Source organism: Triticum dicoccoides, chromosome 3A (genome assembly GCF_002162155.2).
Source record: "Triticum dicoccoides isolate Atlit2015 ecotype Zavitan chromosome 3A, WEW_v2.0, whole genome shotgun sequence".
Taxonomy (NCBI): domain Eukaryota; kingdom Viridiplantae; phylum Streptophyta; class Magnoliopsida; order Poales; family Poaceae; genus Triticum; species Triticum dicoccoides.
In genome coordinates this window covers 421,315,900-421,341,021 of record NC_041384.1, presented here as the reverse complement: position 1 = coordinate 421,341,021, position 25,122 = coordinate 421,315,900, and positions in this window count along the sequence as shown.

Below are 25,122 nucleotides of genomic sequence, written 5' to 3'. Positions count from 1 at the left end.
TGTTGTAGCAGACGCATTGAGCCGCAAGAGTTATGCTAATACCCTCATAACCAGAGGATTACCTCAGGAGTAAGCCGACGATCTCAGAGAACTTCGAATGGAGATAGTTCCGAGAGGTTTTGTTGCATCATTGGAAGTTCAGTCCACATTGTTGGGAAAGATTCGAGAAGCTCAGAAAACAGGTAAGGAGATTGCAGAGATAAAGGAAAAAATGAGTAAAGGAAAGGCCAAAGGTTTTCGTGAGCATGAACACGAAACTTTATGGTTTGAGGATCGTATTTATGTGCCCAATGACCCAGAGATCAGGAAGTTAATCCTTCAGGAGGCTCATGACTCGCCATACTCGGTTCACCCAGGAAACACCAAGATGTATTTGGATTTGAAGGAACGTTTCTGGTGGATAGGTATGAAGAAGGATATTGCCGAGTATGTAGCCGTATTTGATGTATGTCACAGAGTTAAGGCAGAACACCAGAAGACAGCAGGATTACTTCAGCCTTTGCTGATACCCGAATGGAAGTGGGATAAGCTTGGCATGGATTTCATCACCGGATTACCCAGGACACGAGCAGGCTATGGTTCCATTTGGGTAGTAGTAGATCGCTTGACCAAAGTGGCTCACTTTATCCCCGTGAAAACCACTTATACAAGTGCGAAGTTGGCCAATATATATATATGAACACGATCGTATGTCTGCATGGACTTTCGAGGACCATCGTATCAGATAGAGGAACACAGTTTACCTCGAAGTTTGGAATCAATTACACCAGACTTTGGGTAACAGGCTAGAGTTCAGTACAACCTTTCATCCACAGATAGATGGATAGACCGAGAGAGTCAATCAGATTCTGGAGGACATGTTGAGAGCTTGTGCGCTGGATTATGGATCTAGTTGGGATGATAATTTGCCTTACGCAAAGTTCTCGTACAACAACAGCTACCAAGCTAGTTTGAATATGGCCCCTTTCGAAGCCTTGTATGGAAGGAGGTGCAGGACACCGTTGATGTGGGATGAAGTTGGAGACCGACAATCGTTCGGGCCAGATTTAATCAGAGAGTCTGAAGAGAAGGTCAAGTTGATCCAAGATAGACTCAAGGTAGCTCAGTACAGGCAGAAGAGTTATGCATATACTAAACGAAAGGAGGTAGCCTATGAAGTCGGAGACAAAGCATATCTCCGTGTGTCACCACTTCGAGGAGTTAAACGATTTGGAGTCAAAGGAAAGCTAGCCCCACGATTCGTAGGACCATACCGAGTTTTGGAACGTATGGGAGAAGTTGCCTACAAATTGGAATTACTCGAAGGATTGTCAGGAGTTCATGATGTGTTTCACGTTTCCCAGTTGAAGAAGTTCCATGCAGAGATGTCCGATATTCCTCTGAGAGATACAGTGCCCCTGGAAGCAATTCAGTTAGAGAGTGACCAAACCTACGAGGAGAAACCGGTCAAGATTCTCGAGTTTGCCAACCGAGTTACACATAGCAAAGTCATCAAGTTTTGCAAAGTTCAGTGGAGCCACCATACTGAGGAAGAAGCCACCTCGGGGTGAGAAGAAGACCTACGGAAAGACCACCCACACCTTCTTGCTAGGCAACCCGAATCTCGAGGGCTAGATTCATCTTAAGGGGGGTAGGTTTGTAACATCCCAATTTTCAATTTTGATGTAAATCATTAGGTCATCATATGCATCCATGATTTGAGCATTTTTTGAATCTGATTTATTTGAACATTTTGATCCAAGAGACCTTAAGCAACTCAAGGACCATTTGAGAGAGTTGGAGGTTTTCATAAAATTCCATTTTTTGAATTTTTGAAATTGGTAATTTGGATCAAGGTGATTTTTATTTGAAATTATTTTCCCAATTATTTCAATAATGAGAGAAGATAATATGAATTCTTCAAAACAGCAAGAAAATAATGCAAATTTAATTTTGAATAAAAATATGTTTTATTTGAATTTTATTCGGTTAAATTAGGGAAAAATTACATTTTTAAACATTGCATTTTAGCCCAAAACAATGTTCACTTTCTCCTAAATATTAGGAGAGGACAGTGAAAATTATTTTTGAAATTTTAGGATTTTTATTTTATTTTGTATTTTTCTTCGCGGTGAAATTTACTTAAAAAAAAAATCTTCGGACCGACTGGGCCGAAGCCCAGCCGCCCGAGCAGCGAGCCGCCCCGACCGAGTCCGGCCGCCCCACACCCTCGCCGTCGCGAGTCCGGCTCAGACTATGCACCGCCGCCTCCTTTGCTCCTCCTCCAAGCCGCCCCTTCCGCGGCCCTTTAATTAGCCGCCCCGCCCCCCTCTCCTCCACAAACGCCTCCGCCGCCTCCCGCCGCTCCAAGCCGCCGCCGCCGCCGCAACCGCCGCCTCCCCGCGCTGCCGCCCCGCATCGCCGGATCGCCTCACCGCCGACACGCCGTCGCCGGATCCCGCCTCGCCACCGCTGGTTTTCTACGACGAACCGGTATAAACCGAACCGCCAACCCGGTTTTTTTGGTTTTTCTTTTAGTTTCGGTTTATTTTTTATTAGGATAGTTATTTAGCGGACGTTCGTCCGATAGTATTCAGTAGCGAACAGTTTTAGTTCATTAGGTTTCGATAGCGAATGTTTGTTCGTTAGATTTTTCATTTTAGTTTAATTTTTCAGCCAGGGACCTATCCATAATTATTTTCATTGCAGATTAGTCCCTGATCTTCAAACCCTCACTACTTTTTGCTCGTTTATCCAAATCCAATGAAACCAGCGGCAAAGTTTTTTTCATGTTCCCCTCTGTCCAGATAAACAACTTGAACATGATTTTTAAAATTTAAAGTTTGGTTTCAAGAAGATTTGAATTTGAATTTCTCTTGATCGTAGTTTGTGTTTCGTAGCTCCAATTCGATTGATTCTTTTTGCAAATCAAAGGTCTTCACTTGAACTTTCTGTTTAAACATTTTCTTTTGGTTTTACCTTTTCATCTTATGCTTGAGTGCTTATGTATGCTATTGTTTGCTCACGATAGAGTTTCCGGAGTGCGAGGCTTGCTACTACGAATCTCTAGGGTTTCCAGATCGTTAGTAAGGGAAGCAACACTTTGATCATATCCCTTTATTACCTAGTTTTTATGCATTTATTTCAATCCTTAACCATTGCATGGGTAGGTTTTGATAACATGTGGGCGTGGGAAGTAGATCATGAGGTAGGAACCTATTGTCTTTTTATCAACCTCGGGAATTATACGTTATGCTCATATTGCTTAGCCATGCTCGTAGATGGAATTGGTATGTGAGATTCATGAAAGATGTGAGAGTTAATATTTAACTAAGGGAAACTCAAGGTGGCTACTTTAATACACATCTGGGTGGATTGGTGGTGGGCACCTGGAGCAATTCAGTGTTGTCCTAGGATATCCCGGAGTACTCGTGTGGTCATCTTATGGTATACCACCCAGACTCAAAGGGATCATAATATTATTCATGCTCAGAAACTTCCGTGTGCAGCCACAAGCCATTATGGGCTCTGGAATAGTTGAGTAAGTTGTGTGACCTCTTTCAGTGGTAGGCTAGCAGATGTAGGGGAAAGTAGGATGGTATTGTCTACCCAGAGTAAAGAGTTAATGCTTTAGAAAGTAGGATGGTATTGTCTACCCAGAGTAAAGAGTTAATGCTTTAGAAAGAATATGTCTCGATCATCCGATCATGGGTGTGATCGAGTCTTGTGGGGAAAAGTGTGCAAACCTCTACAGAGTGTACAAACTAATCATGATTAGCCGTGTCCCCGGTTATGGACATCTTGAGTATGTGGTATTTGAATTATTGATTGATCTCATCACTTTACTTAATGAATTTGTTGGGTTATTAATTACTATTTTGGGATTGAGTTGGAGGAACCTTCTCAATAATATCATAAAATTTGTAGTTAAATAAAATATATTCCTTTGTTCTAGGAAAAATAGCTTTATGCAAATGATAATCGTAGAGCCTCCACCAGCCAAATATGTATGTAGTGATAGCTGTTATTTGTTCATTGCTCTATAGTTTTATCTTGCCACCATATTCCATGTGCTGACCTACACGGCTGCAATGTATCTTGTTGCAAAATTTTCAGATGAAGAGTAAGGTGCGATAGGTCGTTGTCATGCACTCAGTTTTTTCGTGGAGGTGGATGGACTCATTTACCTCGATGCTTCCGCAAGTTATTTAGATGCCTTCAGCCATATTATTGTAATAAGTACTCTTTATGAGTCACTCGATGTAATAAGTGTGTGATTGAACTCTGTTATAAATCCTCGAGTACTATGTGTGTCGGCAGTACCAATCCAGGGATAACACTTAAGCACAGAGACTACGGTCCATTCGGATCGGGTCGCTACAGTGAGGAAATAAAAAAGGGAGAGAAAGGACAAATAAAAAAGAGAAGGCCCAAAAAATGAGAGAAGAGAGAGAAGGGACAATGTTACTATCCTTTTGCTACACTTGTGCTTCAAAGTAGCACCATGATCTTCATCATAGAGAGTCTCCTATATTGTCACTTTCATTTACTAGTGGGAATCTTTCGTTATAGAACATGGCTTGTATATTCCAACGATGGGCTTCCTCAAAATGCCCTAGGTCTTCATGAGCAAGCAAGTTGGATGCACACCCACTTAGTTTTCTTTTTGAGCTTTCATAAACTTATAGCTCTAGTGCATCCCTTGCATGGGAATCCCTACTCACTCACATTGATATCTATTGATGGGCATCTCCATAGCCCGTTGATACTCATAGTTGATGTGAGACTATCTCCTTCCTTTTTGTATTCTCCGCAACCACCTTCTATTCCACCTAAAGTGTTATGTCCATGGCTAACGCTCACGTATTGCGTGAAAGTTGAAAAAGTTTGAGAACATAAAAAGTATGAAACAATTGCTTGGCTTGTCATCGGGGTTGTGCATGATTTTAATATTTTGTGTGATGAAGATGGAGCATAGCCAGACTATATGATTTTGTAGGGATAAGCTTTCTTTGCCTATGTTATTTTGAGAAGGCATAACTATCTTGTTAGTCTGCTTGAAGTATTATTGTTTTTATGTCAATATTAAACTTTTGTTTTGAATCATACAGATCTGAACATTCATACCACAATAAAGATAATTACATGGATAAATGTGTTAGGTAGCATTCCACATCAAAAATTCTGTTTTTATCATTTACCTACTCGAGGACGAGCAGGAATTAAGCTTGGGGATGCTTAATACGTCTCCAACGTATCTATAATTTTTTATTGTTCCATGCTATTATATTATTTGCTTTGGATGTTTTATATGCATTAGTATGCTATTTTACATGATTGTTTGGACTAACCTATTAACCTAGAGCCCAATGCCAGTTCATGTTTTTCCTTGTTTTAGAGTTTCATAGAAAAGGAATACCAAATGGAGTCCAAACAGAATGCAACTTTCGCGATGATTTTTCTTGGACCAGAAGACATCCAGAGGGCTTGGAGTGCACTTCAGGAAAGCCACAAGGCGACCACAAGGTCGGGAGGCGCGCCCAGGGGGGTAGGGCGCCCCCAACCGTGTGGGCCCCTCGTGACTCCACCGACCTATTTCTTCCACCTATATGTTCTCAAATATCCCAAAACCTTCTAGGGGAGCCACGAAACCACTTTTCCACCGCCGCAACCTTCTGTACCTGTGAGATCCCATCTAGGGGCCTTTTCTGGCATACTGTCGGAGGGGGACTCGATCACAGAGGGCTTCTACATCAATAGCATTGCCTCTCCGATGAAGCATGAATAGTTTACCACAGACCTATGGGTCCATAGCTAGTAGCTAGATGGCTTCTTCTCTCTCTTTGATTCTCAATACAAAGTTCTCCTCGATGTTCTTGGAGATCTATTCGACGTAATACTCTTTTGCGGTGTGTTTGCCGAGATCCGATGAATTGTGGATCTATGATCAGCTTATCTATGAATATTATTTCAATCTCCTCTAAAGTCTTATATGCATGATTTGATATCTTTGCAAGTATCTTCGAACTATTGATTTGGTTTGGCCAACTAGATTGGTTTTTCATACAATGGGAGAAGTGCTTAGCTTTGGGTTCAATCTTGCGGTGCTTGATACGTCTCCAACGTATCTATAATTTTTGATTGCTCCATGATATATTATCTACTGTTTTGGACATTATTGGGCTTTATTATCCACTTTTATATTATTTTTGGGACTAACCTATTAACCGGAGGCCCAGCCCAGAATTGCTGCTTTTTTGCCTATTTTAGGGTTTCGAAGAAAAGGAATATCAAACGGAGTCCAAACGGAATGAAACCTTCGGGAACGTGATTTTCTCACCGAACATGATCCAGGAGACTTGGACGCTACGTCAAGCAACCAACAGGGAGGCCACGAGGTAGGGGGGCACACCTAGCCCCCAAGTGCGCCCTCCACCCTCGTGGGCCCCCTGTTGCTCCACCGACTTACTTCTTCCTCCTATATATACCTACGTACCCCCAAACGATCAGATACAGAGCCAAAACCCTAATTCAACTATCATAACTTTCTGTATCCACGAGATCCCATCTTGGGGCCTGTTCCGGAGCTCCGCCGGAGGGGGCATCGATCACGGAGGGCTTCTACATCAACTCCATAGCCTCTCCGATGAAATGTAAGTAGTTTACCTCAGACCTACGGGTCCATAGTTATTAGCTAGATGGCTTCTTCTCTCTTTTTGGATCTCAATAGAAAGTTCTCCCCCTCTCTCGTGGAGATCTATTCGATGTAATATTCTTTTGCGATGTGTTTGTTGAGACTGATGAATTGTGGGTTTATGATCAAGTTTATCTATGAATAATATTTGAATCTTCTCTGAATTCTTTTATGTATGATTGGTTATTGAGCGAGTCCTGGATTAGGGGGTATCCGGACAGCCGGATTACATCCTTTGGCCAGACTGTTTGACTATGAAGATACAAGATTGAAGACTTCGTCCCGTGTCCGGATGGAACTCTCCTTGGCGTGGAAGGCAAGCTTGGCAATACGGATATGTATATCTCCTTCCTTGTAACCGACTCTGTGTAACCCTAGCCCCCTCCGATGTCTATATAAACTGGAGGGTTTTAGTCTGTAGGACAACAGACAATCATACCATAGGCTAGCTTCTAGGGTTTAGCCTCTCTGATCTCATGGTAGATCAACTCTTGTACTACTCATATCATCAAGAACAATCAAGCAGGACGTAGGGTTTTTACCTCCATCAAGAGGGCCCGAACCTGGGTAAACATCGTGTCCCCTGCCTCCTGTTACCATCCGCCTAGACGCACAGTTCGGGACCCCCTACCCGAGATCCGCCGGTTTTGACACCGACATTGGTGCTCTCGTTAAGAGTTCCTCTGTGTCGTTAGTGTTAGGCTGGATGGTTCCTTCAATCATCGATAGCGATGTAGCCCAGGGTGAGACTTTTCTCCTTGGACAGATCTTTGTATCCGGCGGCTCCACACTACGGCACCCCCTATAAACCTGCAAATCATACCCATAGAGAATGTTGGGTCTTCAAGCAGTCCGGCAAGCTCAACGCCGAACACAAGGGGCCGGATACACCAAGCGAAGACGAGGATCATCCTCGCAAACAAAGCACTGGGGAACAGAAGAAATTCCGACCAGAAGTCAAAACAGTAAATGTGTTATCTGTGACAAAGGGGAGAAACAAAGCGGCACTCCTAGAGACACATGCCCCAGGGCCTATCACCGTGGAGTTCTGCCACTGGTCGTCCCAACCGATCACCTTTGACCATCGGGATTACTTGGCAAGTATCCGGCATGGAAGATGGGCTGCCTTGGTGTTAGACCCGATAATTGACGGATACCACTTCACACGAGTCCTGATGGACGGCGGTAGTAGTTTAAACCTGGTATATCAGGACATAGTCCGCAAAATGGGGATAGACCCAACAAAAATCAGCCATAGCAATACTACCTTTAAAGGAGTAATGCCAGGCCCAGAAGCCCATTGCACAGGCTCCCTGCTACTAGAGGTTATATTCGGCTTTCCCGATAACTTCCGCAGCGAAAATTTAACCTTCCACATCGCTCCGTTCCAAAGTGGCTATCAAGCACTACTCGGACGCGAAGCGTTCGCTCGCTTTAACGCAATACCGCATTACGCTTCTCTCATGCTTAAGATGTCCGGTCCACGTGGCATCATTACAGTAAATGGAAATATTGAGCGCTCCTTGCGTGCGGAAGACCGTGAGGCCGCCTTGGCAGCCGCACACTAGACGTCCTCACCAACAAGAGCATCTGACAGGTCGTTAAGACCACGGACACGGTTAGACGAGTCTCGTGCGGCTATATATAATTGATACAGGTTTGATGGCTATACCCCTATAGCAATACAAGGGGCTCAACGCATGTAAACAAGTGACAATTAGGCTCAACCTTACTTATCTTGAACTGTACATGGTTTATTTAGTATAATCTACCTTTTTGCACGACGACTTTTCAACTAAGTTCCTCTCTTTTACATATGACCATCGGGCAACACCCGTCCAGGATACGGCACAACGGAGACATAGGCGCAGACATGCTGCAGGGACCCGTTCTCAGGATTCTTTTCGGATTAAGACCCTGCGTAAACCTTTTTTACTGTCTCTTGTTGATACACATCCCCCGGATTCTTAGTACAATTGAGAGGGATGCTAACATATTGGCATGTGGCCATGTCAGAATATTGCACGTACCTAGACACTAGGGGCTTATTACAAAGGGCACCGTTTAGCCCGGTTTACATCATAAAGACCGAATACCTTAGGGAGTGTTCGGCGTCGCGAGTTTGGCCTTATATGCATTAGATCCGAATCATGTCTTTGGTAAAATGTTGGGTTTGCCAGGCTCCTGTGTTTTGCTGCCTTACGTTCCGCTCTATCAGCTAAGGCGGCACCAGAAGAACTACTGTGATTGTGCCCTTGTTCATCCGGACGAGCACCTCAGTAGAGAAAGCCGAAAACTGACTATCATGATATAGTGTGAGATTGGTCAACCACTCGATGACCTAGCAGAATCTTCGGGATTCCTCCGCCTTAACGAAGGGCCGTTTCCTGGCCAGGCATGTACGCGCCCCGAATTCGGATCAGCGCGGAGCCACCAGGGGCTATATAGTAGCCCCACTGTCAAACTCCTCTGGCTAAGTGAAAGTGTTAAAGCATTATAGTCCGATTGCCTAGTTCGCTGCGCTATCACCTCCTTAATGGACCAAGACGTTGGATCAAGTGTGAACATGCGTCTTCTGCGAACACCCCCGCATTATATGCATGGGGGCTGAAGCTGACGACTGCCATCTTTCAGGTTATATACATATATACATAAACGGCCGCACAGGAGGCATCATAGTACTTTTGGGCAAAAGTATAAATACAACCTTGATAAACTCAATAAAACATTGTTTTTACAATGGGAATACATGTCACTTAAACATAATATTCTTCAAGCACTGAGCCTCTATCAAACGAGCGCTTTCAAGAACTTCTTCAAAGTAGTGCTCGGCAGCCACTCGGCCTATGGCAGAACCCTGTGCCGCAACAATGGTGGCAACCATCTCTGCCCAGCATGTTTTGACACGGGCAAGGGCCATCCGCGAGCCTTCTATGCACGCCGACCTCTTTACAGCATCGATGCATGGCACAACACCAAGGAATTGTTGCACTAAGCTAAAGTAGCTATTCGGCCTTGGCCCTCCTGGCCACAGATGATCCACAACGGACCTCATGGAAAGTCCGGATAATCTATGGAGCTCGGCCCAACCGGTCAATCGATCATTCAGCAACAGTGGACGGACTGGAGCGTGAAACTGTGACCAGAACAGCTTCTCCACTTCAGGACCTTTCTGATCCTTGAAGTACTCAGCCGCATCAACAACACTTGCAGCCAAATCCATGTACTCATCCGCAGAACTCCATAGCCGGTCCAGAGGAGAATTGTCGGTGTCAAAACCGGTGGATCTTGGGTAGGGGGTCCCGAACTGTGCGTCTAAGGCGGATGGTAACAGGAGGCAGGGGACATGATGTTTTACCCAGGTTTGGGCCCTCTTGATGGAGGTAAAACCCTACGTCCTGCTTGATTTATTCTTGATAATATGAGTAGTACAAGAGTTGATCTACCACGAGATCGGAGAGGCTAAACCCTAGAAGCTAGCCTATGGTATGATTGTATGTTGTTCTACGGACTAAAACCCTCCGGTTTATATAGACACCGGAGGGGGCTAGGGTTACACAAGGTCGGTTACAAAGGAGGAGATATACATATCCGTATTGCCTAGCTTGCCTTCAACGCCAAGTAGAGTCCCATCCTGACACGGCACGAAGTCTTCAATCTTGTATCTTCATAGTCCAACAGTCCGGCCAAAGGATATAGTCCGACTGTCCGGAGACCCCTAATCCAGGACTCCCTCAGTAGCCCCTGAACTAGGCTTCAATGACGATGAGTCCGACACGCAGTGTTGTCTTCGGCATTGCAAGGCGGGTTCCTCCTCTGAATACACCACGGAAGAATTTGAATACAAGGATAGTGTCCGACCCTGCAAAATAATTTCCACATACCACCATAGAGAGAATAATATTACCACAAATCTAATCTGCTGACGTGTTTTGGCAACATGACATCATGCCATGGCCCGGTAATTATTCGAACCGTTTTTCCTTAACCAGCCCCGCACATAACGCGAGGCGGTTTCTTGACACGTCTTGTCAAAGCAGAGATCGTCTTCCCCTTATTACGGGATTCTCATTAATACGGATGTGGGTAACCCAACCGTGCCTAGGACTCCTAGATTTTAGGCAAGTCCCAAACGGCCACGAGTAGGACGCTTGATATTCACCCCTTTATAAAGGGACAAGGCTTTTACTTTTTTTCCTCCCGTGCTCAATCGAGTCCTTCCCCCGCCTCGAGTTCTAACACCCAAAGCCCAGGTCGGGTGCTTCAAACCTTCAATCATGTCCGGATCTAGCCTTCAAGGCCGGTGGATGCCCTCCTCCGTCACAGAGGAGGACATTAAGAAGTTGAGGGAAGCCAGATATCTGACCGCCGAAATTTCGCATAGGCTGCCCGCCCGAGGGCAGGTCGTCCAAACTCCCGAACCCAAGGAGAGCGTTGTGTTCGTCTCCCACTTCCTCCGAGGACTAGGCCTCGCTCTGGATCCCTTTGTCAGGGGTCTTATATTCTATTATAGGCTGGATTTTCACGATCTAGCCTCGAACGCCCTTCTTCACATCTCGTCATTTATTGTCCTTTGTGAGGCCTTCCTCCGCATTACCCCTCACTTCGGCTTGTGGATCAAGACCTTCGATGTGAAGCCGAAGATGGTCGAGGGACAGTACGCAGCGTGCGGAGGTGCTTTAATAAGAAAAATTGCTGATGCTCCATGGCCAAAGGGTTCCTTTCCAGAGGTGTCCGGATTGTGGCAACAGGAGTGGTTTTACGTCACAGCTCCCCGAAGTGCCAAGTGGGTAGCTGCCCCCACCTTTTGCTCGGGCCCTCCACCACAAATGATGTCTTGGATCAGCAGGGGACTAAGCTGGGGTCCAGCCAAGGACGTGCCCATACTGCAGAGCCCCATCCGAGATCTCTTGGAGGGAGATTTCAGTTTGGTTATGGTAATGCAAGTCATGCTGGTTCGTCGAATCCAGCCTTGCAAACGCCGGCCCCTCCGCATGTGCGAATTCAACCCTGAAGGACCATGAACTATTCAGAATTTCCTCGGCCTGACGCACGAGGAGATGTACAAATCGTTCTTCGGACCCCAAATAGAGTGTCCGGACACTACCGAGGACGTGGGCCTGAGCAGCAACCGCACCGCGGCCCAAGTAAGTAATCCCATGGCCGAACACACTGTCCTTTTATTTATCATGACATCATTCTGAAGAATCGCTCTTTGACCAGGATTGGATAACAAAGGCGAAGATGATCCGGTGTTCGGCCCCCCTTCCTAAAGGCTAGGACAATCCGGTGCTGGAAAAGATGCTCGAGCCAGCACCTTGCCTGGTGCCCTCAAAGGAAGATGAAGGGTGGAATAAAGAGGGCGAAAGCGGGCCTCCACTGCTACCTATTCCAACCGAGGGAATGAGCGCCTCCGTGAGGGAGGATAACCAAGGGGAAGACTCTGACATTCTCTCGCCCTGGCGAAGGAAGAGGACTACCTCTGAAGATTCAGAAACCAAGGTTTCCAAACGAGAGAAGAAATCTCCACCAGAGGGTCCTTCCTCGGAGGGTTCTCTTTCCGTACAATGTCCGCGCGAGGATCAGCTCTCTAACGAGCTGTGAGTAATCAAAAAGTACTAAATAGTGAAGATATCCTACCTTACTTCTGAGGAAAATAGCCGAAGCATTTATCTTGCAGTTCGGATCTTAGCCCTTCTCAGCAGAGCTCGTGTTCGGGGGATCTTCTTCCAGAGATGATGGAGAGCGAAACGCCTCCCCCTGCCACACCGCCTCACGAGGCGGGCGATGCCGAAGTGTCGTCGTGGAGTGTTTCTCCAGATCCGGCGAGGCCAGAAGGTAATCCTATGGCCATCCGAAGTCCCCAGTATCCGGCTCTTGAAGAGAGCAACCAAAAGAGTCCGGCACCGTCTGGTATGCGATCGGACATACTGAGGGATCTGCTAGAGCGAGCGACTATCTCAGAAGAGCACCGTACGTTGATGGGTACGGTGATTGAAAGGATTTCGTCCACCGAAAGCGGGTTGCATGAAGCCTTTATGAGTCTACTGACGGGTTTTGAGGTACGTGAAATGATGTACATTTTTGACAGTACCGCACATTTTAAGGCGTGCCCTGTGTAGATAGTAGCCCCTGAGACTCTAGTTGTCGTCGAGAACGGCGACCAACAGATGATCGTAGTCCCAGGTAATAACCAGACCGCCTTTATATGCAGGTGGTTGAAGCTCTAGTGGCTAGCCGGACTGATGGGTTTGCCGGATTAAAGCGGCAACTGGATGCGGCAGATGCCGACATTGTGCTTGTCAACAAGCGGCTTGACGAGGCACAGGGTGAGTGATTTTTCTGGTGATCATCACATAATAAGAGCAGCATGATGCCAGTATCTTTAATATGTTGTGACTACAGATGGAGCTGCCACCGTGGAGACCCTTCGGGCAGAGCTTGCCCGAGCCAAGGAGCAAGCAAGGAGTAGTAATGCGGCCGCTTTAAAGGCAGCCGAAGAGTTAAGAGCCGAAAAGGCCGAGCATTGCGAGAGCAAAGAGAAAATGGCCAGGATGGCTGTAAAGTTAAAAGATACTGCCGACCGCTGCCAGCATCTGGAAGAAGAAAACCAGGCGAAGGTGACGGACCTGGAAAAGGCCACGATGGTGACCAAAGACACCCGCTCTGCAATGAGAGCGAAGAAGGAGGAACTGCGAGAAGCCGGGGATATTGTGGCTAGGAAGCCCTTTATGCTGCGGAGGAAGTTTGGAGATCCTCGGTATGCCCCTCTGGATCGGCTGTGGAGTTCGGCGGACGCATATCTGGAATGTTGCGCTCCTTGGCTTCCACACCCAATAATGGCCACTTTCCACGTGTCGAGCGAATGTGAAAAGCCAGGATGATTTTACATTTACCCCCCTAGCTGTGTGAATGAGCTGCCTATTAAAGAGACGAGGATTCAGATCCAAATCACACCATCCTCCCTTGGCGAGCCTTCATCGGAGCGCACCCGACATAGATCCATTCCATCATGGCCGGTCGACGCAGCTCCTCCTCTCGCTCCCCTAGCCCCAAGCCTGGAGATTGGGAGAGATGTTCCGTCCCGCACAACAAATTAGTGATGCTTCAGACCAAGGGATTTCTTCCCCCAGCATACATGGTCCCGGTTCGAGCCGGGCTCGCCATCTATAATGGCGGAGAGCAAGCGGAGAGCCTTCCCAATCCCTCCAAGGGAGAGCGGATATGCCTTGTCCCTCATTTGGTAAGAGGGCTCGGATTTCCAATTCATCCGTTTCTCCGGGGGCTCCTGGAGTTCTACGGCCTCCAGTTGCACAACCTTACGCCTGCCTCCATATTGCCTATCACGGGCTTCGTAGCCCTTTGCGAGCTATTTTTGGGCTGTGAGGCTCATTTCGCATTGTGGAAGAAGCTGTTCTGCCTTGTGCCCCGTTCTCAGGAGGGGTCAATATATCAAGTGGGCGGAGCCGAAGTGTGGCATATTGCCGGGACCGGATATCTATCCGGAACCCCAAAGAAGACGTCCGAAGACTGGCCTTCGGAATGGTTTTATATAGAAGACGTCCCCCTCCCGGACCCTATTTGAATGGGCCTCCCTGAGTTCGACAACGCTCCTTTGAAGAAGCGCCGGAGCTGGCGTCCACGGAGCCCCCAGGAGGAAGATGACAGGGACGTTCTTTACCTGATGAGCCGGATAAGTTTGTTAGCTCGATCCGGATTGACCACGATCGAGGTCATGGCCACATGCATTATGCGGGGGGTGCAACCGCTTCAGTGTAGAGGCCACCCCATGTGGGATTTCAACGGGGAGGATGACGTCACCCTCTGTGGCCGTAAAGGGCCGGAATCGGTTGCTGCTCTAATAAAGATCTTATCCACTTTGTACAAGGGAGAAGAGGAGGAATTCCTCCGCGTCAACCCGCAGGGCAGATTTTCTATGTACAATCCTCCAAGCTGGGTAAGCGGACACTCTTTCTCGCCCATCCGTTTCATATTCTCATAGTTAAGTATTCAGTCTAGCGATTTCAACGCAGGAGCTGCGCCAGGCTGTAAGGGAGATAAACAGCCCTCCTCCACAACTCGAGGACCCGGAACGGTCCCTTGACCCGGCCTCCCAAGAGGATCCGGACATATCTGTGGAGTTGATCGATGGGGTATTTTACCAATTGAGCAATGACAACGCCTTGGTGGCCATTACGGCCGATTATCCTGGGCTACTTCCAACCTCATAGATAACTGAGACCGAAGTCCCAGCACTTTGAAAAGGGATCCGTCCTTGCGTGTTTTTGATTACCGTATAACAACCGTGTTTTGCAGGGGAGGTCCTCGAGGCGGAAGGCCGAGCCTGCGGCGACTAGCCAACAAGGGGCCGCAAGGCCAGGCAAGCTGAAAAGACACGCAGTCCGGATTGAGACACCGGCGCAGCGGTACGACGCGTCGTCTTTATTCCAAGATATTATTCTCAGAGGCATACTAACGCCCATGCCTTCTTTTTAGGAAAAAGAGCGCTTGCCGGACTATATCCGAAGAGGCTACTAATCATGCCTCCACCGGCCTGGCTCCAAGGCCGGATTCGGAGGCGGGAACGAATACGAGGCGTGCGCCGGGCGCTCCTCTGACAGAGGATGCGAACAGACTGTCCGCCACCAATTCCGAGGTGGAAAGTGCCATGAACCACAGGCGTCGCCGGACTGTTCTTCGTGACGCTTGTTTCTCCCAAGAGGCATTGGATGCCTTCAACTCGGGAGATGCGTACCTCCATGCCGTTCAAAATGGTCTAGCCAGAGCCACGGAGCAGTATGTATAAGACATACGGGTGAGAAAATTTGGTGATTATATATATCAGTAGCCCCTGAGACTTGAAACAGTTAGAATAACTGATTTAAGGATCATTTGTTATGTAGGTTCTTACAGAAAAGAATACCCAACTGTCCCAGGAGCTGGAAGAGTGCAAAGCCCAAATTCGTGCCACACTAGCCGCAGCAGGGAGCCCAAAGAGACCCCCTCTGGTAATATATCGTTCAAATGTTAAGTATCATATAAAGTGCGGCGTATATGCAGATATGACGATTAAATTGCAGATGACGCTGGAGTAAATCCCGATAAGCAACAACTCCTACGCCAGCTAAAGGCTGGTGAGAGCATGCTTACGAGGGTGAGGCAGGAGAAGAATGATCTCCTAGATGCCAACACCAAGCTGGGCGTGGAACTAAAGGATGTTCGTGCCCAACTGTCGGACTCCGTTAAGGAGAATCGGCGGCTTCGACGCGGCATATTTAGTAAGTGCTTGAACGAACTTTGAAAAAGAGTTCGGCGAGGAAGTTGGCCGTCAGGGCGCCAGGGAAGCCTAGGCCATGGTGAAGACGCAGTACACGAAGGCTGACCCAAACCACATGGCCGAGGTCGGACCTGTGGGGCCTGATGGGAAGGAGATCCCTGTGAGCTTAGTGTACGGCCAAGTAGAATTGGCTGCAAAGTATTCCCAATAGGTCTATAAACTAGACAGCCTGTTGGATGGTATTGAAGAGGAATTTACCCAGTCAAATTGACTATGTAATTGAAGGTGACATGTATAATGCCTTCTAGCCGGATTATAGATCATTTGTCGTGGCGGACCTTTTCACTTCAACCTCAGGACCCGACGGTCCAGAGTGTATCCGAATACCCTCTCGGTTATGTAAGAACCGGGGCATGCATGGAGACCAGGCATAGGGGTCATTAGTGCTTAAACAGACAAGTGCCCAACTAGTTATGTTATATTACATGGTTAGTAAGAAACATCTTCCAGGGAGAATAGTTCCGTTAAGGGTTCCTTTCCCTGGGAGGCATGCCCTAAAGTGCATGTCCGGATTGTGAAAAGAGACGCAGAAAAAACATCTAGGGGCGCATAAGTAAATAAGAGAAAAATCATCTTTAGTTCACCGACCGAATATTCCCTTAAGAACGCTAGCTTTCGGCTTCACCCAGTCTGAGGTACACATCCGGCTGACCTGGCAGTAACAATCGCAGAGGTGCTCCCCTTATGCCCTAGCCGAATTAACGGGAACGTAGGGCATAAATACAAGAGCCAGGCAACCCAGCTTGGCCAAAACTTAAGTCATATCGATGCATATAATAGTGAATAAAGGGTACATGTGGAAGGATAACACATGTGTTGGGCATAAAGCCCGTATGAATAAGCTTGTGTTTAAAGAAGCCCCCATGTATGATGAGCGTGGATAGTGCATCAGTTGCGTGCAAACAAGGCACAAATGGGCCTTTAAAGGCTGTGAGAGAAGAGAAGGGGAGAAGGAGAAAATATAAGACAGATTGTGTATAAAAATGGACAGAGGAAGGAGACGAACACAGAGTCCGGTGCTAGGTGTAGAATCTTCGGAGTCGGGCTGCGTTCCATGGGTTCGGCTCGAGTCAATTATCCGATGCATCCCGTAGATGGTATGCTCCACCTGTCAGGACTTGGTCAATAATGAAGGGACCTTCCCACTTGGGCTTGAGTTTGTCCATTTTCTTATCCGGCAGGCGTAGAACTAACTCGCCAACATTGTAAGTTTTGGCCCATACTTCTCTGCTTTGGTATCTTCGAGCCTGCTGTTGATAGAATGCGAAACGGGCTTTTGCCACGTCACACTCCTCCTCCAAGGCGTCCAAACTTTCCTGCCGATCGATCTCGGCTTCTCTTTATTCGTACATGCGCACTCGAGGTGAGTCATGTATTATGTCGTAGGGCAGAACTGCCTCTGCGCCGTATACCATGAAGAATGGTGTGTATCCGGTAGTGCGGTTCGGCGTGGTCCGCAGCCCCCAGAGTGCAGAGTCGAGCTCCTCTACGCAGTGCATGTTAGATTCCTTGAGGGACCGCACTAACCTGGGTTTGATGTCACTCATGATGAGACCATTTGCTCGCTCGACCTGACCGTTAGTTTGTGGGTGATAGACTGAAGCATAGTCGAGCTTGATGCCCATGTTTTTGTACTAGAGTTTTACCTCGTCGGCCGTAAAGTTTGTGCCGTTAACAGTGATGATGCTGTGGGGGAAGCCGTAACGGTGTACGACCCCGGATATGAAGTCTATCACCGGTCCGGATTCGTCCGTTTTAACAGGCTTGGCCTCTATCCATTTGGTGAACTTATCCACCATGACCAGTAAGTATTTTTGCTTGTGGGTTCCTCCTTTAAGGGGTCCAACCATATCAAGCCCCTAGACCGCGAAGGGCCTGGTGATGGGGATAGTTTGGAGGGCGGTGGGTGGCATATGGCTTTGGTTAGCAAAAAGCTGGCAACCAACGCATCGTTGGACTAAGTCCTGAGCGTCTGCTCGGGCCGTCGGCCAATAGAAGCCTGTATGGAAGGCCTTGCTTACAAGGGCCCGGGCTGCAGCGTGGTGATCGCCGAGTCCGGCATGAATTTCAGCCAGAAGATTCCGCCCTTCCTCTTCGGAGATGCACCTTTGAAGGACTCCGGTGGTGCTTTTCTTATAAAGCTCTCCCTCATGGACTTTATAGGCTTTAGATCGCCGCACTATGCAGCGTGCCTCGTTTTGGTCCTCGGGAAGTTCCTTCTTAGTTCGGTAGGCTAGGAATGGTTCTTTCCATGGGGCGATGACTGCCATTATTACGTGGGCTGAAGATGTTATTTCGTTGGCAGAGCCTCCAATTATGTCAGAATGTTCAGTGTCGGGCAGTGCGGTTGGGTCCGGGCTGTTATTTCCGGGTTCCCCTTCCCATACTATGGATGGCTAGAACAGCCTCTCCAAGAAGATGTTGGGAGGGACAGCATCACGTTTTGCGCCGATGCATGGCAGGACGTCTGCGGCCTGATTGTTTTCCCGGGGTATATGGTGAAATTCGAGCCCCTCGAACCGAGCTGACATTTTTAGGATGGCGTTGCGATAAGCTGCCATTTTTGGATCCTTGGCATCAAAGTCTCCATTTATTTGGGATATCACGAGGTTCGAATCCCCGCGCACCTCTAGGCGTTGAATGCCCATGGATACTGCCATCCGGAGACCATGTAGAAGGGCCTCATATTCGGTTGCGTTGTTGGGAGTCCGTATACATTATCTGGAGTACGTATTAGACTGTATCTCCTATTGGGGACATCGAAACGACGCCAGCCCCCAGACCAGCCAACATTTTGGAGCCGTTGAAGTGCATGATCCAGTTGGAATATGTGCCGTTCTCTTTAGGGACTTCGGCTTCCGTCCATTCGGCGACGAAGTCGGCCAAAACTTGTGACTTAATAGCTCGCCGTGGCTTGTAAGTTATGTCGAATGGGAGGAGCTCAATGGCCCATTTGGCAATCCGTCCCATCGCGTCGCGGTTGTTTATAATATCGTTAAGTGGTACTTTCGAGGCTACCGTTATCGAACACTCTTGAAAGTAGTGTCGCAGCTTTCGGGATGCCATAAATACCGCGTACGCTATCTTTTGATAATGCGGGTACCATGACTTGCATGGAGTAAGGACAGTGGACACATAGTAAACTGGCTTTTGAAGGGGGAATTTGTGTCCGTCCGTTTCTCGTTCGACGACGAGCACTGTGCTTACAACTTGATGAGTTGCCGCAATGTATAATAGCATTGGTTTGCCAATTTTTGGCGCGGCCAGGACTAGGTTTGTTGCCAATATGGCTTTTATTTCGTCGAGTCCGGCCGTGGCGGCATCCGTCCACTCGAAGTGTTCGGTGCGCCGGAGGAGGCGATAAAGGGGTAATGCCTTTTCTCCCAAGCGGGAGATAAAGCGGCTTAGAGCCGCCACGCATCCAGTCAATTTTTGTATTTGTTTGAGGTCCTTTGGGGTGTCCAATTGTGACAGATCTCGGATCTTGGCTGGATTTGCTTCAATTCCTCTGCCGGATACAATGAAGCCCAAGAGCTTTCCGGCTGGTACGCCGAAAACGCATTTTTCCGGGTTGAGCTTGATGTCGTATGTTCAGAGGTTATAGAATGTGAGACTCAAGTCGTTTACTAGAGATTCGACATGCTTGGTTTTGACGACCATGTCATCTACGTATGCCTCCACTGTTTTGCCAATCTGGTTTGCCAGACATGTCTGAATCATGCGCTGATATGTTGCGCCGGCGTTTTTGAGCCCGAAGGGCATTGTGTTGAAGCAGAATGGGACGTATGGTGTGATGAATGCCGTTGCGGCTTGGTCTGGCTCTGCCATCTTAATTTGATGGGAGCCGGAGTATGTGTTAAGGAAACACAATGAATTGTGTCCTGCTGTAGCGTCGATAATTTGATCGATGCGGGGGAGAGGGAAGGGATCCTTTGGGCAAGCCTTGTTGAGGTCCTTCAAATCGACGCACAAGCGCCAGGATTTGTCCTTCTTTGGTACCATCACTAGGTTTGCTAGCCAGTCCGGATGTTTTATGTCTCTGATGAATCCGGCCTCCAATAGCTTGGCTAGTTCCTCTCCCGTGGCTTGTCTCTTAGGTTCGGAGAAATGCCGAAGAGCCTGCTTGACTGGCTTGAATCCTTTTAGGATATTTAGGCTGTGCTCGGCCAGCCTGCGTGGGATTCCTGGCATGTCTGAAGGGTGCCAGGCAAAAATATCCCAGTTCTCACGTAGGAACTCTCGTAGTGCGGCGTCTACATCAGGGTTTAATTGTGCCCCAATGGAAGCTGCTTTTGTAGGGTCCGTTGGATGGACTGGGAATTTGACTATTTCGTCCGCCGGTTTAAAGGAGGTGGACTTGGATCTTTTATCGAGTATCACGTCGTCCCTGTTCACCGTGGAGCGCATTGCAGTCAGTTCCTCGGCCGCCAGGGCTTCGGATAGTGCCTCGAGGGCCAGTGCGGCTGTCTTATTTTCGGCGTGGGGTGCTATGTCCGGATCACTAGCAAGAGTGATGATTCCATTGGGCCCGGGCATTTTGAGCTTCATGTACCCGTAATGGGGTATGGCTTGGAAGATTGTAAATGCCTCCCGCCCTAATAGAGCGTGGTATCCGCTACTAAATGGGGCCACTTGGAACGTGACCTCTTCGGACCTGTAATTATCTGGCGTGCCGAACACCACATCTAGTGTGATTTTTCCTGTATAGCGCACTTCCTGACTGGGGATTATTCCTCTAAAGGTTGTGCTGCTTCGCTCAATGCGGTTCCAGTCTATTTCCATTTTTCGAAGGGTTTCCTCATAAATGAGGTTCAATCCGCTGCCACCGTCCATGAGTACCTTGGAGAGTCGAAAGCCGTCCACTATTGGACTGAGGACCAATGCGGCTGGTGCTCGGGCTGTTCGGAATTTAGGTTCATCACTTGCATTAAAAGTAATAGCCGTGTCACTCCATGGGTTTATTGTTGCCATGTGGTAGACTTCGGCAAGGCTGCGGAGTGTTTGTTTTCGCATATTATTTGATGCGAAAGTCTCGAAGACTGTTAATACCGTACTGGTATCCCTGGGCTGGTGCTCTGTGGCTTCTGGGGTTAGAAGATCTTCGCCACTTTTGGCCACCTGCTAGAGTATCCAACATGCTCTAAGGCTATGAGTTGGTGTGGCGCCCTCTGCACTATGAATTTTACAGGGTCCATTGAGCCATCCCTCCAGTACGGTTCCATGCCCTGTAGAGGCTTTTTGCTTTTTGGTGTTTAACCCGGGTATCTGGCGATAATGCACCCTTTTATTTCGGACTGGGTTTGTATTCAGGGAGGATTGTCCCAAAATTTTATTTCGGTTTTCCAGGCGCTTTCCATCGACAGTACTTTCGTACTATGGACGCCAAGTCGGCAAAGCGTGTAATTTCACGGCGACTTATGGCGTTGAGGATTCCCTTGTCAGTGCAATTATTGTAGAAGAATGAAATTGTGTCTTCCTCGCGGCAGTCCTTTATCCTGTTCATGACCAGGAGGAATCTGGCCCAGTAATGGTGTACTGTTTCTTTGGGCTCTTGCCTAATTTGGGATAGATCGCTTATGTTTGGGTGGGTGGGTGGAATTGAATCCGAAACCTCACCCAATCTGAGACTCAGGGGCCAAGGAGTTTCCGAACTCGGAAGTTTGGATTCTTGGATGTTTTCCACTGAATCTAGCCCGCTGCCTGACTCTAGGTTCAGGTCTTGAGTGACGTCCTCCCCTCCACGGGTATCTGGATTGGAGGGATCGGGAATCTGTACATAGCTGGTCCTTAAGATCGATGAAGGGTCGCCGCATTGTTCCTCCACCACTGCAACATGATGGGTGACCTGGGGAGAGTTGATCTCTCTCAGATCGGGTTTAGGCCCAATCTGATCGTAGTCTGTAGCGACTCCCAGGGCGGCGATGCGATCCAAGAGCTCGTTTAGGGAAGAGAGCTCCATTGGATCTAAATGCTCAGCGAGTTCCGAGTTGACGTGAAGATTGCTTTTGATGACCCGAGAAGTCATTGTCGGCGCAGCGGCCGAACAAGCGGTCATAAAAAACCACCTAGCCGGAGAGTTTGGCCGACAGCCAAAGCTCCCTTAGCAACAGTGTCGTCTTTAAAGACGGGATGAGGCATCCTTCATGATGACGATGGCACAGCGAAACTCTCAATGAAAGCACCAATGTCGGTGTCAAAACCGGCAGATCTCGGGTAGGGGGTCCCGAACTGTGCATCTAGGCGGATGGTAACAGGAGACAAGGGACACAATGTTTTTACCCAGGTTCGGGCCCTCTCGATGGAGGTAAAACCCTACTCCTACTTGATTAATATTGATGATATGGGTACTACAAGAGTAGATCTACCACGAGATCAAAGAGGCTAAACCCTAGAAGCTAGCCTATGGTATGATTGTTGTTCGTCCTATGGACTAAAACCCTCCGGTTTATATAGACACCGGAGAGGGCTAGGGTTACACAGAGTCGGTTACAATGGGAGGAGATCTACATATCCATATTGCCAAGCTTGCCTTCCACGCCAAGGAAAGTCCCATCCGGACACGGGACGAAGTCTTCAATCTTGTATCTTCATAGTCCAAGAGTCTGGCCAAAGGTTATAGTCTGGCTATCCGGACACCCCCCAATCCAGGACTCCCTCAGTCCTCCTCATGGCCATTTGGGACTTGCCTAAGATCTAGGAGTCCTACCAATAGGCACGGTTGGGTTACCCACATCCATATTGATGAGAATCCCGTAATAAAGGAAACACGATCTCTGCTTCGACAAGACGTGCCAAGGAAACCACCTCACGAAACACGCTGAGATTGGTTATAAAAAATGATTCGAATAAAGACCTGGCTGTGGTGTGATGTCACACTACGGGGTACATCAGCAGATTAGATTTACAGAAATGTTATTCTCTCTATGGTGGTATGTGGAACTTGTTTTATGGAGCCGAACACGATCCTCGTGTTCAAAATCTTCTATGAAGTATTCGGAGGAGGAACCCGCCTTGCAATGCCGAAGACAATCTGCGCGCCGGACTCATCATCATTGAAGCCTGGTTCAGGAGCTACTGAGGGAGTCCTGGATTAGGGGGTATCCGGACAGCCAGATTACATCCTTTGGCCGGACTGTTGGACTATGAAGATACAAGATTGAAGACTTCGTCCCGTGTCCGGATGGAACTGTCCTCGGCGTGGAAGGCAAGCTTGGCAATACAGATATGTAGATCTCCTTCCTTGTAACCGACTCTGTGTAACCCTAGCCCCCTCCGGTGTCTATATAAACCAGAGGGTTTTAGTTCGTAGGACAACAGAGAATCATACCATAGGATAGCTTCTAGGGTTTAGCCTCTCTGATCTCGTGGTAGATCAACTCTTGTACTACTCATATCATCAAGAACAATCAAGCAGGACGTAGGGTTTTACCTCCATCAAGAGGGCCCGAACCTGGGTAAACATCGTGTCCCCAGCCTCCTGTTACCATCCGCCTAGACGCACAGTTCGGGACCCCCTACCCGAGATCCTCCCGTTTTGACACCGATAGTTATCTTTGCAAGTCTCTTCGAATTATCAGTTTGGTTTGGCCTACTAGATTGATCTTTCTTGCAATGGGAGAAGTGCTTAGCTTTGGGTTCAATCTTGCAGTGTCCTTTCCCAGTGACAGCAGGGGCAGCAAGGCACATATTGTATTGTTGCCATCAAGGATAACAAGATGGAGTTTTTATCATATTGCATGAATTTATCCCTCCACATCATGTTATCTTGCTTAAAGCGTTACTCTGTTCTCTTGAACTTAATACTCTAGATGCATGCTGGATAGCGGTCGATGTGTGGAGTAATAGTAATAGATGTAGGCAGGAGTCGGTCTAGTTGTCTTGGACATGATGCCTATATACATGATCATACCTAGATATTCTCATAACTATGCTCAATTCTGTCAATTGCTCAATAGTAATTCGTTCACCCACCGTAAAATACTTATGCTCTTGAGAGAAGCCACTAGTGAAACCTATGGCCCCCGGGTCTATCTTCATCATATTAATCTTCCAATACTTAGTTATTTTAATTGCTTTTATTCTAATTCGCATCTTTATCATAAAAATACCAAAAATATTATCTTATCATATCTATCAGATCTCACTCTCATAAGTGACCGTGTAGGGATTGACAACCCCTTATTGCGTTGGTTGCGAGGATTTATTTGTTTTGTGTAGGTGCGAGGGACTCACGCGTAGCCTCCTACTGGATTGATACCTTGGTTCTCAAAAACTAAGGGAAATACTTACGCTACTTTGCTGGACCACCCTTTCCTCTTCAAGGGAAAACCAATGCAAGTGCTCAAGAGGTAGCCGGGGAGGTCTAAGCAGAAGTCAACATTCCAAGTACCCATCACATACCCTTATCTCCCGCATTACATTATTTGCCATTTGCCTTTTTCCCTCTCCCCCACTTCACCCTTGTCGTTTTATTCGCCCTCTCTCTCTATCCTCCTTCTCTTTCCCGTTTGCCTCTATTTGCCTGTTTCTTGTTTGCTTGTGTGTTGGTTTGCTTGCTTGTCACGATGGCTCAAGATAATACTAAATTGTGTGACTTTACCAATACCAACAACAATGATTTTATTAGCACTCCGATTGCTCCTGTTACCGATGTTGAATCTTGTGAAATTAATGCTGCCTTGCTGAATCTTGTCATGAAAGATCCGTTTTCCGGCCTTCCTAGTGAAGATGCCACTACCCATCTAAATAGCTTCATTGATTTGTGTGATCTGCAAAAGAAGAAAGATGTGGATAATGAAATTGTTAAATTGAAGTTATTTCCTTTTTCGCATAGAGATCGTGCTAAAGCTTGGTTTTCGTCTTTGCCTAAAAATAGTATTGATTCCTGGAATAAATGCAAAGATGCTTTTATCTCTAAGTATTTTACTCCCGCTAAGATCATCTCTCTTAGAAACGATATTGTGAATTTTAAGCAACTTGATCATGAACATGTTGCACAAGCTTGGGAGAGGATGAAATTAATGATACGTAATTGCCCAACACATGGTTTGAATTTGTGGATGATTATACAAAATTTTTATGCCGGATTGAATTTTGCTTCTAGAAATCTTTT